We start from the raw sequence: 15,283 nt of genomic DNA, 5'->3' as shown, positions 1-15,283 counted from the left end.
AAAACTCCTCTTAATCTTTCATCTTAATTTACAATTGCTATGTTTTACTGCACTGTAGATCTCTCCTTTCACAACCTTGAACCCTGCTGCTTTAACCAGTTCTTTAACCTCTTTCCTCATTCGCTCCGCTCATCAGATATTGACGCCAACACTGCCATTCATGTTCACCCATCTTAGCTTCCTTTACCCCCTTAGCTTTTCTTCCTATGAAAACCTCTACGTGATTTTTCCATCTTCCTGGATCTTAATCATCTTTTTTGTGGCGATATTGATTTGCTTAATGTCACTTCTTCGCTCTGGCTATGCTTTTTTTTTTAATTGATGACTTTAATCTTCATCTCTAATCTGTTCTATTTATTCTTCTCATCACTTCCTTTCTATTATCAATTCTTTTTATCTGCCTCAATAATCGCTTCCAGCATCTTCTCCTGGCTTGATTTGCATCCCCTATCTTTCTTATTCTTCTGTCCAAGCATTTCTTTTCCCTCTGTGCATCATCTTTTGCTATCCTTTTCTTACAATGTCCCCTTCTTTTTTTTCCATTCCTTAACTGCTTCTGTCTCATTCTGTGACCGCAGTTATTTCAATGCATCTTTATTCTCCACTAAAGTGCATTCATATCGTCCTTCTCTTCTTGATGTTTCTTCTCTTCATGCTGATGCTTTTTCATCTCTCATGTCCTCTTCCATAGATTATATCTATCCGTCCACCTCTTTTGTTCTGTCTCATAAATCTGCTAAACCATGGCTTACTTCCTCCTTGCAAGTATTGCACAAGCTAGAATTATGTCATAGCAAATCTCATTCCCTCTCTGATCTCACTGCAATTTGTTCTTTTTATGCTTCTTATGATCTGGAAATATTTTGCACTAAACACCTCTACTATCAAACTCTTACTACTAACGATCGCCTCGACCCTCATCATATATTCTCTTCTCAGTAATCCCATGGCACCTTGCCTTCATGATCAGTCATTGAATTCTTCTCTTTCTGCTTCTGATTTTGCCCCTCATCTTAGTTCAAAAATTTTACATCTGCATTGTTCCGCTTATCCATTTCCCCTCCTACAACCTCTCCGACTCCACCCAAATAATTTACTTTTTCTTGTGGCAATCCTCTTTCTTAAAAATCAGATTTCCTGCTTCCATGGGCCAACGCCATTGCTATGCCATCTGATCCTTCTCCATCATATCTTATTTTTCTCGTCTACCCTCAATTGCGCTCATATTTCACTTCTCTTATGAACTCCTCCCTTTACACTGGTATTTTTCCATCTTCCTTTATACATAATACAACTCCCCCGGGTCTTAAAAAAAAACTCCCAATCTCCAGTTCCATCTTTCTCATTATTTGAATCGGAACTCCCTTCTTCCTTCTTTACACAAGGAATTTTGTCACTCTCTTTCTCCATAAGCTGTTCTTTTGCATGCCATTCATTTCCTTTGACTACCTTTCTTTAGACAAAGTGAAACACGCTACTGCCGATTCTTCTCTTCTAGCTATTAGCATTTAGGATTCTGTTCTCTCCTGGGTTTCTTCTTAATTTACTAATTCCACTTACTCATGCCAAGCAATTCCTCTTGTTCTTTATCTGTGTGCTTTGGGGTCCCACAAGGATTGGCCCTTATCCCCTTATCCTTTTCTCTGAATATTATTCCTCTTTCTGCTGTTATTCTCTGGTTTTTCTGACCAACTTTACACTTCTCTTTCTGATTGCAAGCTGTAAATGCTTATTCGCGTTTTCATCTTAATCCAACTAAAACTGAGACTTTATTTTGTGATGGTACTCCCCCCTCACGGTTGCACTATCCCTCCACTTATTTTCTTTTGACCTGGATCACTCCTGTTCTCTGAATTTGCTTGTTAGTTGGTGTTATTTTTGACTACTCACTGTCATTTTTCAACATTCCTTCCTTTCCCATCTTGACCTTTCAAAATCTGTACTATGAAAAGAAATCTGTCGATTTGTCACCTTTTTGACCACCAACACTCATTCCTTCTTTAATCATTTCATGATTCAAATATTGCTCTTTGTGGTTTCTCAGTCAGAGCCATTCAAACACCTTTATTTGGGATATGTTTATTCAAGTTCAATCAAGCTTCATTTCGGATTCATTCCATAAAAGCAATACATAACACAGATAACATTAATTTATACATCATAGAAAATATACAGTTCATAAAATGTGAGTTTCATACAATTTAAAACTTCTTCAACATAATGTGTTTCTAATAGTGTATGTGCGTACTAAAGCGGTCACATATTCAAAGTCCGGGTACTGCAGGGATGATGTATGTATTGCAATGTTATAAGGGAGCATGACATTCTCCAGGGTTCATGAATGTGTTGTTATATTTTGTTACTACGCCCACTCAGCGTGTATCCCAAATCTATGACCTTGCATATAACATTAAACATTGACTCCATTATGAATAACATTAACATTTGTAATAATCAAAAAATCAAAGTAATCAGCTTCATGCTAAAATGTTCCTAAACCTATTGTACTCCTCCTCCATCCCATTACAAAATTCCAAATAAACGCCCATGACAATAACTTAATGTTATTTATTTATTAATGTGTTATAGCTTAATATAAGCTTTTCACATTTCATTAAATCAATACAAATTACAGAAAGTAACTACTATTATAACTTCATAAAACATATTAAAAAAACTATATTAAGAATGATAATTAAGAGAAAGCAAAAACAATAGTAAGTAAAAAAGATTCTCAATACATCAGAAATGAAGAGAATTTAATCAAATGATGTGTGAACAGTACATTGGCATTGATCTTTGTTCACCGATGTTCAATTCTTATTTACAGCAATTTGACATTCTAGAGACTCTTAAAGACAAATTGCTAGTACAGACACCTATTGATTCGTAAGTGAGGCTTTGACCCACCGATAGATTAAGGCAGCAAAGTATCTAATGAAATGAAATGAAATGATATTTTATTTATTTGGCGCTCGTACACAAGTGTTTAGTATAGTTATATCCAGTAGTTTCTCTACAGTAAACCATACGTTATACATTGCAATATAAAGTTTCATCCCAGTTGCATTAATCGCCCTTATCCAAAAGTCATTGCTGCTTATGTGGTCCATTTTATGGACAAAATCAGCATAACATGTTGAGTAAGTTTTTAGCATAGCAGTGTGATGCTGGAAATGCATCAGAGGGACAGGGCCTCCGTATCCTTGTCCTTTACTGCTTTTTATCGTGTGTTCTGTCGTATTTTCTGTGCAGGAGTTCATGTGGGAGTCCTGGCGGTGCAGCTCTCTTTCTTTTGGTTTGGTGAATGTACCCGTGGGATACCTTTATGGCACCCATGGGTGGAGGGTACAACCCTGTGCCCCCTAGTGTATGTTTTTGGGCACCTGTGGATGGCCCACAGAGCAGGGTATGGGCTGGTGGCAGCTCCATGCTGAATTTGACAGGTGCGCAGAGTATCCTCCATTTTGGGATACCCCGGCCCTGCCATTGGGATCAGTTGATTCCTGATGGAAAACAAGATGGCCCCGGTGGCCTCTTGCTTTCTATTACCCATTCCCTTGTTTTCCCAAAGTCCTGGGAAGCCCTGACTCTGTCCCTTCCCCCTGACTGGCTTTTGGATGGAAGTGCCATATATGGTGTTGTTGTGAAGGCCCAGTCAGACTAGCTGGAGCCTTCCCGGTGATGTATGTTGCGGGTAACTCCTGTGGGTGGGACCTGGGTGAATAGCGTGTGTGACGAATATGCATTCTGTGTTGTGGGTGTCTAGTATCTGGTGGTTGACATAATGACTGAGACAACCCTGTCCAAAACCGGTATGAATGCAGCTTGGAGTGTTGAATGGCTCGGTACTTGTCCCAATACACATAACTTGTTGTGCGTGTCTGGAGAGAAGTGAATGGCCTGAATACCTCGTGTGCCTGATTGGCTGCTTGCCTGCATGAATGCCCATAGTCGTGATTGGATGCTTGAGTGTGACCCAGCGGAATGAATGGGAGATCAACAGTATATCTGGGGACCTCTCCCTGCTAGGAATCGTGTTCAGAAGCTGATGTCTACTACGACGAGTAACTGGATTAACTGACGCTTGACCTTGAAGCCCTGCTGGATGAGAAGAATTGCTGTTGCTCTACTTCACAATCTGAAAGCTGCTGTGCCCCCAAGGACTGACCCAGAGAGGACCTGGTAAGGGGCCCTCTTCCCGAGCTACGAGGGACCATCGTGCACAGCTGATCTTTGCCAACGCTCCCTGGTAGACAGACCTTCGACAGGCTGCCGACCCGATATGGGGACTGCTGCGGAACTCCAAGGAGAAGCACCCGGACTGTTGTCCGCCACTGTCGACGACCGCCGGAGCCGCCGTGCTCCCGTTTGCCTAAGAACTTCATTGATCATCGGACGCTCTCGTCTGCATCGTCATCTGCTTGTCTCCCGCTGGAGAAGGCCCGACCATCGACGCGCCGAGGAGCATCCACCGGTGGGTTTCCCGCCACCTACAGACCGCAGAGACGCCAACGACTCGACGCCCTTGCTGGGCCACAGTTCTTCATCATCTCTTTGTGGTCCAGAACTATTGTCACCGAGGTGCCCCGCACGCCTCTTCCTTGCAGGACGCCAACGCTCTGTCGTCGACGAGCACCGCTAGGAACGAAGCTGCCACTTCCCTGCCATAGTTCACCCTGTTCACCGTCGGACGTTCGACGACCCGTGACTCCTGCCTTAAAGGGAGGGCACTCAAGAAGGGCCGTCGATTCTCGACAACAAACGGCAAGTTCCCCGACACCTCTCGACGATCCGTGGCTCCCGCCTGAAAGGGAGGCACTCAAGAAGGATCGGTCAGTGCATCGTCGGAGAACTCTACTCCACCAGGTACATTGGGGGGGTAAAACCTTAATAGGAAGAAGTAAGACTATTGAACATATGGACTGGGCTTGTGCTATATATCTTTATTTACAGGTTGCCCAGGTGGGGGGATCTCCACACAGAACTGTGTCTAGGTAACGGGGTCAGTATTCTGCCTATTGTTTCAACCATCTTACGTTCCTGCCTATCTCTATTGCTGGTTTACTCGTTATTGATCTGTGTGACATTTTAACCGTACAGTTAATGCACTTTAATGAGATTTGATAACATTAGTGGTACCACTCTAGACATGTATATATTTATCATTATTGACTTCCAAGTACAAAGTGCGTTATTGTGATCGTGTACATACCTTTGAATATCAATCATATAAAGACTGTGTTTTCAGTAATACAGTGTGTGGACATTCCTTTGTGGGGATTCGGGGACTACACTGTACTTAAGAACCAGCCCGCATCACCTCCTGAGAAGCTAGGCCTTGATTGCTCGTCCATTGCTACCGTAATAGAGAATCTTGGCTGGGGTCCTCTGTGCCTCTCCTCTACCATATAGAGAGTGGAAGTACAGACACCCCCTACCGGTCTTTACAAGCAGGACATCTAGTTAAGATGTGTTTACCAGTTTCAGTATCAGATCTATTCATACAGAGCCGGCAGAAGCGTTCTGATTTAATAAGATTACTCATAATCCCGCTGACGGCCACTACCGGTAACTGGTCAAGCCGCAGCATGAGGATGAATCGTCTCAGGCGAGGTGAAGGGCAAAGAGACAGGTATGGTAACGGCTTCTTAAAGGTATATCTCATGTGTTGAACACATTTGTAGCATTTCAGATCTTCCAGATGTGCAAAATTGTCAATCCAGTCATCTAAGTCAGACTTCTTAGACAATGCTCGTAGTGAAATGGCTGTATCTCCATTTGGCCTATTGATCCAGCCCATCTTCTCCAGGTAGCAGTCCATATGTTTTTTCACGAATGGATATGTGGAAGGTTTATTAATTTCCCTATACATAGCAGTCAGCAAGAGGTTATCTGAATACAATGTCATATTTAGATACAGTTCAGCCCTTTTTCTGAGTACCTGAGATTTCCACGAGATGAGGCCCAGTTCTAGTCTAAGGATGGCCATGGGAATACATGTTGGGAGTCCAAGTATTTTCTTCCAGTATTTCCCCTCAAGTGTCTGCAGCCACCCCAGGTCCATCAGCTGTAAGGCTTCTAGCTTGTTGTGCGGCCCAGATAGTGTACCCACCATGAGAAATAGAAAAACGGTAGCTCAGGGCAGTAATTTGGGCCACTCGCGTGATTCGAGCTTGCTTACACATAGTATATTGGCCCTTGGGCTCGATCTCAATGCCCAAATATCTGTAATAGGGTGTGTATTGAATTGCAGACCCATGTATTTTAACACTCACTCGTGCTATCTTCTTGCTGCTGAAGGCCATCATCTGGGTTTTGTCCCGATTGATTATAAGGCCGTTTCTTTGGGCATAGGACCATAATGCCTCTGATGAGTTACGAAGTCCACTGATTGTATGGTCCATGATGACTAAGGGCCTCATTACGACCCAGGCGGTAAGGGGTTTACGGCAGCGTAAACAGCGCCGACCCTTACCGCCTGAGTACGAGGTCCCTTAGCGCCATGGCGGATTTAACACCTGCTTTTAGCAGGTGTTAAAATCCATGGCGCTAAGGGACCATGGAGTTAATTACGCCACCGTAATTTACGGTGGCGTAATTAACGCCTTCCCCACTCCCATTATGCCCTATGGGGCAAAAATGGGAATGGGGAAGGGTAAATGGGGATTGGGGAATTACCGCCCCGCCAAGGTCGGAATGGGGCGGTAAGTCCGCCAACCACCATGGCGTAAACATAGTTTACGCCATGGTGGTAAAGTCACGGCCCAGGCGGTAACTTACCGCCTGGGTCGTAATGAGGCCCTAAGTCATCAGCATATGCTAGGACCAAACAGTGAGCGGTGCCTATCTTAGGGGGATAGTTATGCTCTGCTGATAATACTTTCGGTATATCATGGACAAACAGATGATATAATATTGGTGGCGTCACACATCCTTGTTTTACGCCACAGGTTTGTCAAATCTTATTAGTCAAGTTCCCCTTAGAGCCTAGCTTCAGGGAGACTGTAGTGTTGCAGTGTAACAGTCTGAGATAATACAGTATTCCTTTGGGGCAGCCCAAGATCTCAAGTTTAGACCACAGCAGATCTCTTGGGACTAGGTCAAAGGCCGCCTGAAAATCAATGAATAATGCATATACTGGTGCATTGCCAGATGTTCTCGCCTTGTTTCGCAGTATGTCCATTACAGCCAAGTTGTGCACTGTAGAGTATCCACCCCTGAAGCCGCATTGAAATTGATCTAAAATCTTCTCTCTGTAGACCAATGTTGGTAGTTCGTGTAATAGGTAGGTTGCAAATAATTTGCCTGTACAATCCAGCATGGACAGTAATCGATAGTTGGAAGGGACTGACCGATCTCCCCTCTTGTAAATTGGGACCAGAATCGCTGTCTGCCATGATTCCGGGATAAGCCGTCGTTCAGAATCTTGTCGAATAGTATTTTCAGGACTTCTGCCCAGTATTCCGGGTTACTTTTTAGTATGACGTTGGCCAGGCCATTAGGTCCAGGTTCTCTCGGTGATTTGAGCTTTTTTATCCTGGCTGTCAGCGACTCAACTGTCACCTTAAAAGGGGGAGGGGGTCGGTCCATAATTATCATCTCCTGGGGCTATCCTGGGGCAATATATTTGCGACTTCTCAAAAATTCCTCCCACTGGGCTATACCAATAGGATTAGCGAGGGAACTACTAGTATTGCCCCTTTCCTTAATCAGCAGTCCCCATATAGACCGGGAGTTCCCTGTACAAAGTATTTGAACCGTCTTTTGCCATTTAAGTAATTTGGCTGCATAGCGTTTCTGCCTAAGCCATGTTCTAAAAGCGTTTTTCTGCTTCCTACTTGAAATCTGGTAGCTGTTCCATGTAATGGCATCTTTGCGCAGCTTCTTGAGCTCTGCTCTTAATATTCTTTTGGCATCTCTGATTTCAATGTCAAAGACATTAGTCGGTTTAGCTTCTGGGGCTAACATATTTGTTTTAACAGTAGCATAACTATATGAGAAAGATGTTGTCCATTCATCAATCTCGCTGCTGGACATAGCGAGAAGCACATCACGACCCATACTTGTCTTGTCTATCGTGGCTTCTTCTGCTTTCTTGATGTTTTTGTTGGACCAGCGAATGTTTGAGGCAGCATGGTTCATCCTCAATTCACCATTAGGTCTGGTCCGAGCATGCTGTATCAAGAAGTTGAATGTAAATGTGAGTGAGTCATGGTCACTCCAATCATTGTTACTGACCCTCATGTCTGTGACCCAATTGGCCATTGAGGGACTTACAAAGATATAGTCAAGTGTACTTCTGGATTTAGCATTGCTCCATGTGGGTTGCCCTGGATGATCACTGCTAGTTCTGCCATTTAAGATTTCAAAGTCCCACGAGTTAAGGAAGTTGAGCCATAACAATCCTTCTGGATTCGCATCTGAGTGCCACATCTTGCCTATGTTCTTCAGTGAGGGATTGTTACTTCTACCCACATCTCCCACTAAATGACAGTTAAAATCACCAACAATTATTACAAGATTTTTTCCTATATCTATCATCCAATCAATCAGCAGATCGTGACAGGCTTCCTGAATAAGGTCTCTGTAGGAAGATACAGGTGGATTGTAGAGATTAATCAATAGCATTTGGCCACTTTATCTTTACCGGGGAGTTCTAACTCAACCGCTAGCACAGATTCATCCATATTGGAGTGGATGCGAGTAGACTTTAATGGATGTAAAATTCCAATGAGGAGTCCCCCATATGGTCTTCCCCTCGATCCCTTTTTAGCTAATTCCTGGTAGATTGTATAACCGTTTAAAAGGGCCTGAGAGGTAAGCCACGTCACCTGGAGGCATATGAAACCTGCTAACAGGGGGATAGAGCCATCGCAGATAATAAGTGGCTAAAGCCCCGACAGTTCCATGAGACTAAGCTTTGATCTCATTGTGTTAGTGTCAGTGCAGGGAGAGACTCAGCGAGCCATTTGAGAACATTCTGTACATCTGTCATCTGTACTGAATTGCCTTGAGGTAACTGTGGTGCCATAATTTCTTCAGTTTTGGTGCTCGGCGGTAGCATCGGCCATTGTGGATTAGTGATGTTCGATCAGCATCTACTTCAATGTCCACTTCCCACAGACTGTTTTTAAAGTTGCGTATCAAATAAGCTGTTGCTAAAAATGTACAGTGTACTGCAGATGTGTTAGAGTTCCTTGCTTTTAGCGGTTCGATAAATTCAAAGTCCTCCGATCTCAGCATTCTCAGCTGCGGGATAGAGTGTAATCTGGTCATCAGTGCTTTTCTAGTGATCCAATCATGGTCGCTATTTTGGTACAAGTTCTTAATGATTCAAGTCCTTCCGCCTTGAGGCAATATAGTGTTACATTTGTCCTCAGGTGATGGTACAATTGGCGGTCCAGGTACGATGTCTATTTGAGGTGGAATGATTGGTTCACTGTGTGTAATATTCGGAACTGAGTTTGCATCCTGCTCACTTAGACAAAGTGATGGCTCCAAATCCACCTCGTCGGCTGGGTATGAGGTTTTACTCTTATCGAGGTTGAGCCAACCAGTCAATTTGCCCTCTTTGCCTGTGATGCGTTTGCGAGCCCGTGTCGCTTTCCGTTTTGCTTTCCTATGTCCCTTTTTGGGAGTACTACCTTCAGTGTGTCTGGATATTTCCTCTTCCGGCTCTGCTGTGTCAGGTAATATTATGGTTGTTACGACTTTTACTTCCTCTAGATAGTCAAGTTTGATCGTCTTCTCGGCGCTCCGCCAGGGCCGTTGCCGACCCCGGTGGGGCCGATCCGAGGACCTCACTAAACCATCCAATCGGTAGTAGCGACGGGCGGTGTGTATAAAGGGCAGGGACTTAATCAACACAAGCTTATGACCCGCACTTACTGGGAATTCCTCGTTCATGGGAAATAATTGCAATCCCCAATCCCTATCATGAACGGGGTTCAGCGGGTTACCCACACCTGTCGACGAAGGGTAGACACACGCTGATCCGTTCAGTGTAGCGCGTGTCCAGCCCCAGACATCTAAGGGCATCACAGACCTGTTATTGCTAGATCTCGTGTGGCTGAACGCCACTTGTCCCTCTAAGAAGTTGAACGCTGACCGCTTACGTTAAACATCTACAAGTCGGATGTAGTTTGTTTCATTTATTTAACTAACCCCCTCACAGATGATGCTGTTCTTTAAGAATGTGTTGAGAATATTATGTATTGGTTTTATTGCATACATGTATATTTTTGTTACATTTAATAAAATTTTGTATTGAAAATTAAATGTAAGAGTGGTTAATAGATTGATGGTTCAATAATATAGAGGAATGTGGCGCTAGCATTGGGGTAGCACAAGGAAAATAAAAGTGTTTGTTAACCAAACGATATATGTACTAATTTCTGGTATAGTACAGAACATCACCAAGCCTGATCCCTACTGGCATAGAGAGGGGTAATCTTTTTCTCACCTTTGTATAGCTAGTCTATTGTTTGTTCTCCCGTTTTGAGAAATTGATCCCCCTTAACAAAAATTTGGGAGATTACCTTTGTTGGGGTAACTTGTCCATCTGCTGCCATGGTATATACTGAGGTCACCCCCAACCTTTTTCAATAATGGGAACTGTGTCAGTGTCGTCCCTCTGTCCTGTCTCACCATGTCTTCAGCGGTTGTGAATGCTCTTGCCATCTCTGTCCTTGTCCGTCCTGGCTGGGCCCTGTGGCTCAGCGCATACGGACAACTCGCACAATTTCTGGGCAGTTGTTAATCAACTGGAAACTCAACAAAACAGTCTTCAAAGAAACCTGGCCCCAGAGCTAGAGTGGATTAAACTTCTTTCTCTCCAATATAAGAATCCTTCTTCTAATCTGCTATTTAAGAGCGTGGAAGTACTCTGGGTTTTGAAGTTTGAGGAAATGGATATGTCAAAGTTAATATGCAAATCTCCCTCGTCTAGAGCGGCTGGCCCAAATGGGCTAACTTATCAGGTCTTAAAAAACAATGTGGACCTCTGGACCAGGCTGTTAAGCTAACTCTTTAACTAGATTCTAGGAAGGAAGTTGTTACCTCCATCATGCAAGACTGCTACAGTAATTCCTAAATTCAAGGGGGGCGATCGGTTGTATCCGGCAAATTATTGGCCAATCACCCTACTGGACATTGAAAGTAAGCTATTTATGAGACTTCTGATGAATGATCTGGAGCAGTGGATTAAGAGAGAGAATATCCTGCCAAAGTTCCAGACAGCTTTTCAAAAAGGGCTCTCAACAGCAGTGAATGGTCTAGCTTTGAGTATTCTCAGCTTAAAACAAGGGGGAAGGGATAGTCTCCACTATATGCGGCCTGGATAGACCTCTCCAAGGCCTTCGATCAAGTAAGTAGAAAGCGCCTGTGAAATAAACTAGAAGGCTGGGGGATCCCAAAGCATATATTGGCAATGTTAGGAGACCTCCATAAAGACACCACCCTAAGAGTCAGACTAGATGAATAGGGACATTTGTCAGACTACATAAAGGTGGAAAGGCAAGGCTGTATGGCTGCCCCTGTTTTATTCTGTTTGTATCTGGCAGACATGGGAAAAACATTGGAACAGTGGCATTGGCCAGCTCAAAAATAAATGATTGTATGATCAGTTGGCTGGCCTATGCTGATGATATCGTCCTATGATATATTAAGTTATTCATAACATGCTTAATACCCAGGGGTTTGTAAGCGCGGACCCTGGGAATCGAACCTGTGGTGCTCTGTGACGTCTTCCTTCCAAGGCAAGCACGTTGCCCCTGAGCTATCCTGCCGAGACCAAAGTAGATAAAACAGCAGTAGGATTACAACGTCTATTAAATGCTGTGGATAAATATGCTAAAATCAATGATCTTTCAATCAACCCAGGAAAAAGAAAAATAATAGTATTCTGAAGAGCAGCGAGAAAGATCCAGAATTTACAATGGTCGCTGGAGGTTCAAATAATCCCTAGAGTGGAGGAAGTGACTTATTTGGGTTTTCATGTTTATACCTCCCCATCAATTGCCCAAACGGACATAGATCTGAGCGAAAATACCTTGTGTTTAACATCCCAGATGAAAAAACTACTGGCTAAAAGTGATCCCAGTGATGCTCTACGGTTTAGAGGCAAAACCTCACCTATGGAACTCTAAATTGGCAAAAGTGGGAAGGCTTAATTTGAAAGAATTTCCTTGGTCTCCCCCAGAGTCTATCGACTTGCTGCTTGAGATATGAACTAGGCTTGAGATCCTTGAGTTCCCAAGCGAACTGGAAGCTGGTTTCTCTTTATCGCCTAATCATAACATCTCAGGCAGACACCGTGTATGCAGATATACAAGACCACCTCAAACAGTCCAAATCGGCCTTGTTGGTAAATCTGAAATCTGTGGTACTTGAGACACTGAAAGTAGCCGACAGTGATCTAGAAACAGTGCTTGATAACCCTCTGAAAGTCAAAAAAGTAATAGAAAGAGTGGACTGGATTATACCTATAGAAGCAATGGCTTTCTGCCTAAATATCTTAGACTATTCCCAGATTGCAGGGCGAGACAGAGCTTCCTTAGATTTTGCTTGAACTTAGTTTACACAAGAGAGGTGCTTAGTAAATGGCAGCGGGCTAATGAAGCACAGAAACTATGTAATATATGTAAGGATCCCAGGAGGCAGACAACTAGGCATCTGTTAATGGACTGTAAGGGCACCTGGGATTCAAGAGTGAACCTTCTGCAAAGGTTTGTAGACAGAGCAGATGGCCTTCTGGCCGAAATGTTTTCGGATAGTGTGATTGCTGGCCATGAGACAGCAATCACGTTAAATGTGGTACAGGTGCTACAAACGTGCAACTTACCAGATAAGATTGGATAATGCAAGGTTGTTTTTCAGATATCCTATTAATGTCATCATAATAGGGAATTAATTTTCACCTTGATTTATTTAATGGACAGTGAATAATGAACCATAGCAATGATTTATTGCTAATACTGCTTGTCTCTTGTGACGTCTTTGTAACCTTGTATATTTTAATTAGGTAACTGTATATGTATTTTGGTGATATAAATTGTGTAAAAAAAAAGTTGGTTAAGACACACAAAAAAAGGAATAAAAGAGTCTGCATGGAGCCAAGACAGCCAAAGTCAATTGGAGCAAAGTCTATGGAGAGGAGGCACTTCTTAGATAGTAAAAAGTCTTGCATAAAGTTAGAGAGTTTGTTGTAGGAAAATCACTGTAGGGTCACAAGCTGTTACACTTGTGAAAGTTAGAGCTGAGATCAACTCTAGAAAAGCAGCTACTGCAAGTCTCAACTGAGAAGAGCAAGCTACAGACAATGAGGTAAGTACCCCAAAGTCAGACTAGTACTTTTGGTTAGATGAAGAGGGTCCCACTGGCTCTTGTCTGGTGGTAGTGATGCAGATCCTGGGCCTCAGTCGTGGGGACAAGCGGGGGGATGTTTAGGGAATCATGCAGCAACAGTTCGATGGTCAGTGGCAGCTACAGGCTCTTTTCAGATCAGCAGCACTTCGCGGTTTCAGCTCTCGGTAAATAGCACCACTGTGGATCTTGGACACCAGTTGGGTTTTCTTTAGTCCTTGAGTCCAGCACTCTGGTGAGGTTGGGTCATCCTGCTTATGGAGGGTCCTCTGGATCTTCCTGGAGCATTTGGCCAGCTTACAGACATTGCACTCGACTACGGATTTCTCGATCCCTGGCACTCGGTTCCTGCAGCAGCAAAGAAGTGCAGCCAGTTGGGGAAGGTCTTCCAGCAAAGTTCATCTCGGAGTTAGTTGGTCCCACTAACCCAAGGGAAGAAGTCGTCCCTTCCTGGAGCTTCTCTTGTTGATTAGAAAAAGGAGTTTCAGCACAGCAGCAGGGCTTCACTGGGCTGTTCAACGGTCCAGGAGGATGCAACAAGCTTTGTTCACGGTTTCTTCATCAGGTTGTTCCTCCCAGTGGTCGACTCTGTCTTCAGTCCAAGAAGCCTCACCTTTTAAGCAGGTTTCTCCCATTCATGCACAGCCTAGCTGTCACTAACACAGCAGGGTGGCTGTCCTGCAAGCCAGCCAATCAGGACTGGGTGCATTCATATTTCCCTGGAGACTAAGGACAAGGGAGTTTCGGCCCCTCCATCACTTCCTGCCCTGCCAGACACACTGGAGCCAGAGGCAAGTTTCAGTACTGAAGCCCACCAAAGGCAAAATGAACTAAGGGCTCAAACTGGGTTTGGCGCACAGAGTAAAACCCAAGAAAGATCTAACAAAGAAGAAATGGTGAAAAAAGAAGACTGGGGCCATATTCACAAAATGGTCACCCATGGGTGCTATACTGCAGCTGAGGATTCAGCCTGCTGTAGGAAAGCACAATGGTAGGAACATTAAACCACTGTCACCAGCCATTTAAAGTAGTGAGGGTAACAGAAAAAATGGTACATGAGTAAGTAAGAACAGGGGCTACTAAGTAACCACCCTCCCCCCAGCACTACACATACAATGGGGTGTGCTGGACCTACAAAGAGAAAAGGTAAGTAAAGTCTATTTCACTTTACTTTTCTTGGGAACTGTAGTTCACCCAAGAAAAGGTATTTAAACCTAAAGAGAAATCTAACTGATTTTTCTGTGACACTGCACTGAGGGTGCTGTGTGTTACCATACAAAAAGTAGATGCCTATGGAGTTTGTCAGACTCCAAAAACAAAGGAAACACATAATCCAAATCAGATCAAAATAAATGAGAGAGTGAGAAAAAAGGCTCACTCCAGGGTTTAAATTAAAAAGTCCTAAAGTCCAGCAAAAGAGGGGGGCCTCTAAGGTGGGAGGAATTTCAACACTAAAATGAAAATCCTGCCTAACAGTGTCCCCACCCACTGTTTTCCAAATGGCTGAAGTGTTCGGAGCACCTCTCCTAGAAAACTCTCTGTATGTGAGCTCCAATCCCATCCACCCAGCTTCCTGATGGGGATTACGGGACTTTATGGCCTGCTGCATGTTTTGTAGCCCATACTGCATTTGTAAGTTATTTTCCTTGAACTCACAGTGGATGCTCCTCCATTTATTGGCTGTGGCTTCAGTAAGCCACCCCATTGGTCCACAACACCCATCCATTCACGTGGGGCTGCAGTACATGAATGATGTGTGTGCAGAATAGTCAAGTGCAAAATGGAGGTCGCAAAATGGAACATACTGAGGGCCTGATTCTCATCATGGCGCAGTGATCGTGCTGAATAGCACGATTCATTGCGCCATTTCGTGACGCCCAGGCACCACTGCTATTCTGAAGTGGGCCTGAGCGTCATC

Source organism: Ambystoma mexicanum, chromosome 3p (assembly GCF_040938575.1).
Source record: "Ambystoma mexicanum isolate Mex_15411 chromosome 3p, UKY_AmexF1_1, whole genome shotgun sequence".
NCBI classification, from domain to species: domain Eukaryota; kingdom Metazoa; phylum Chordata; class Amphibia; order Caudata; family Ambystomatidae; genus Ambystoma; species Ambystoma mexicanum.
Note: the sequence above shows the minus strand (reverse complement) of the source record.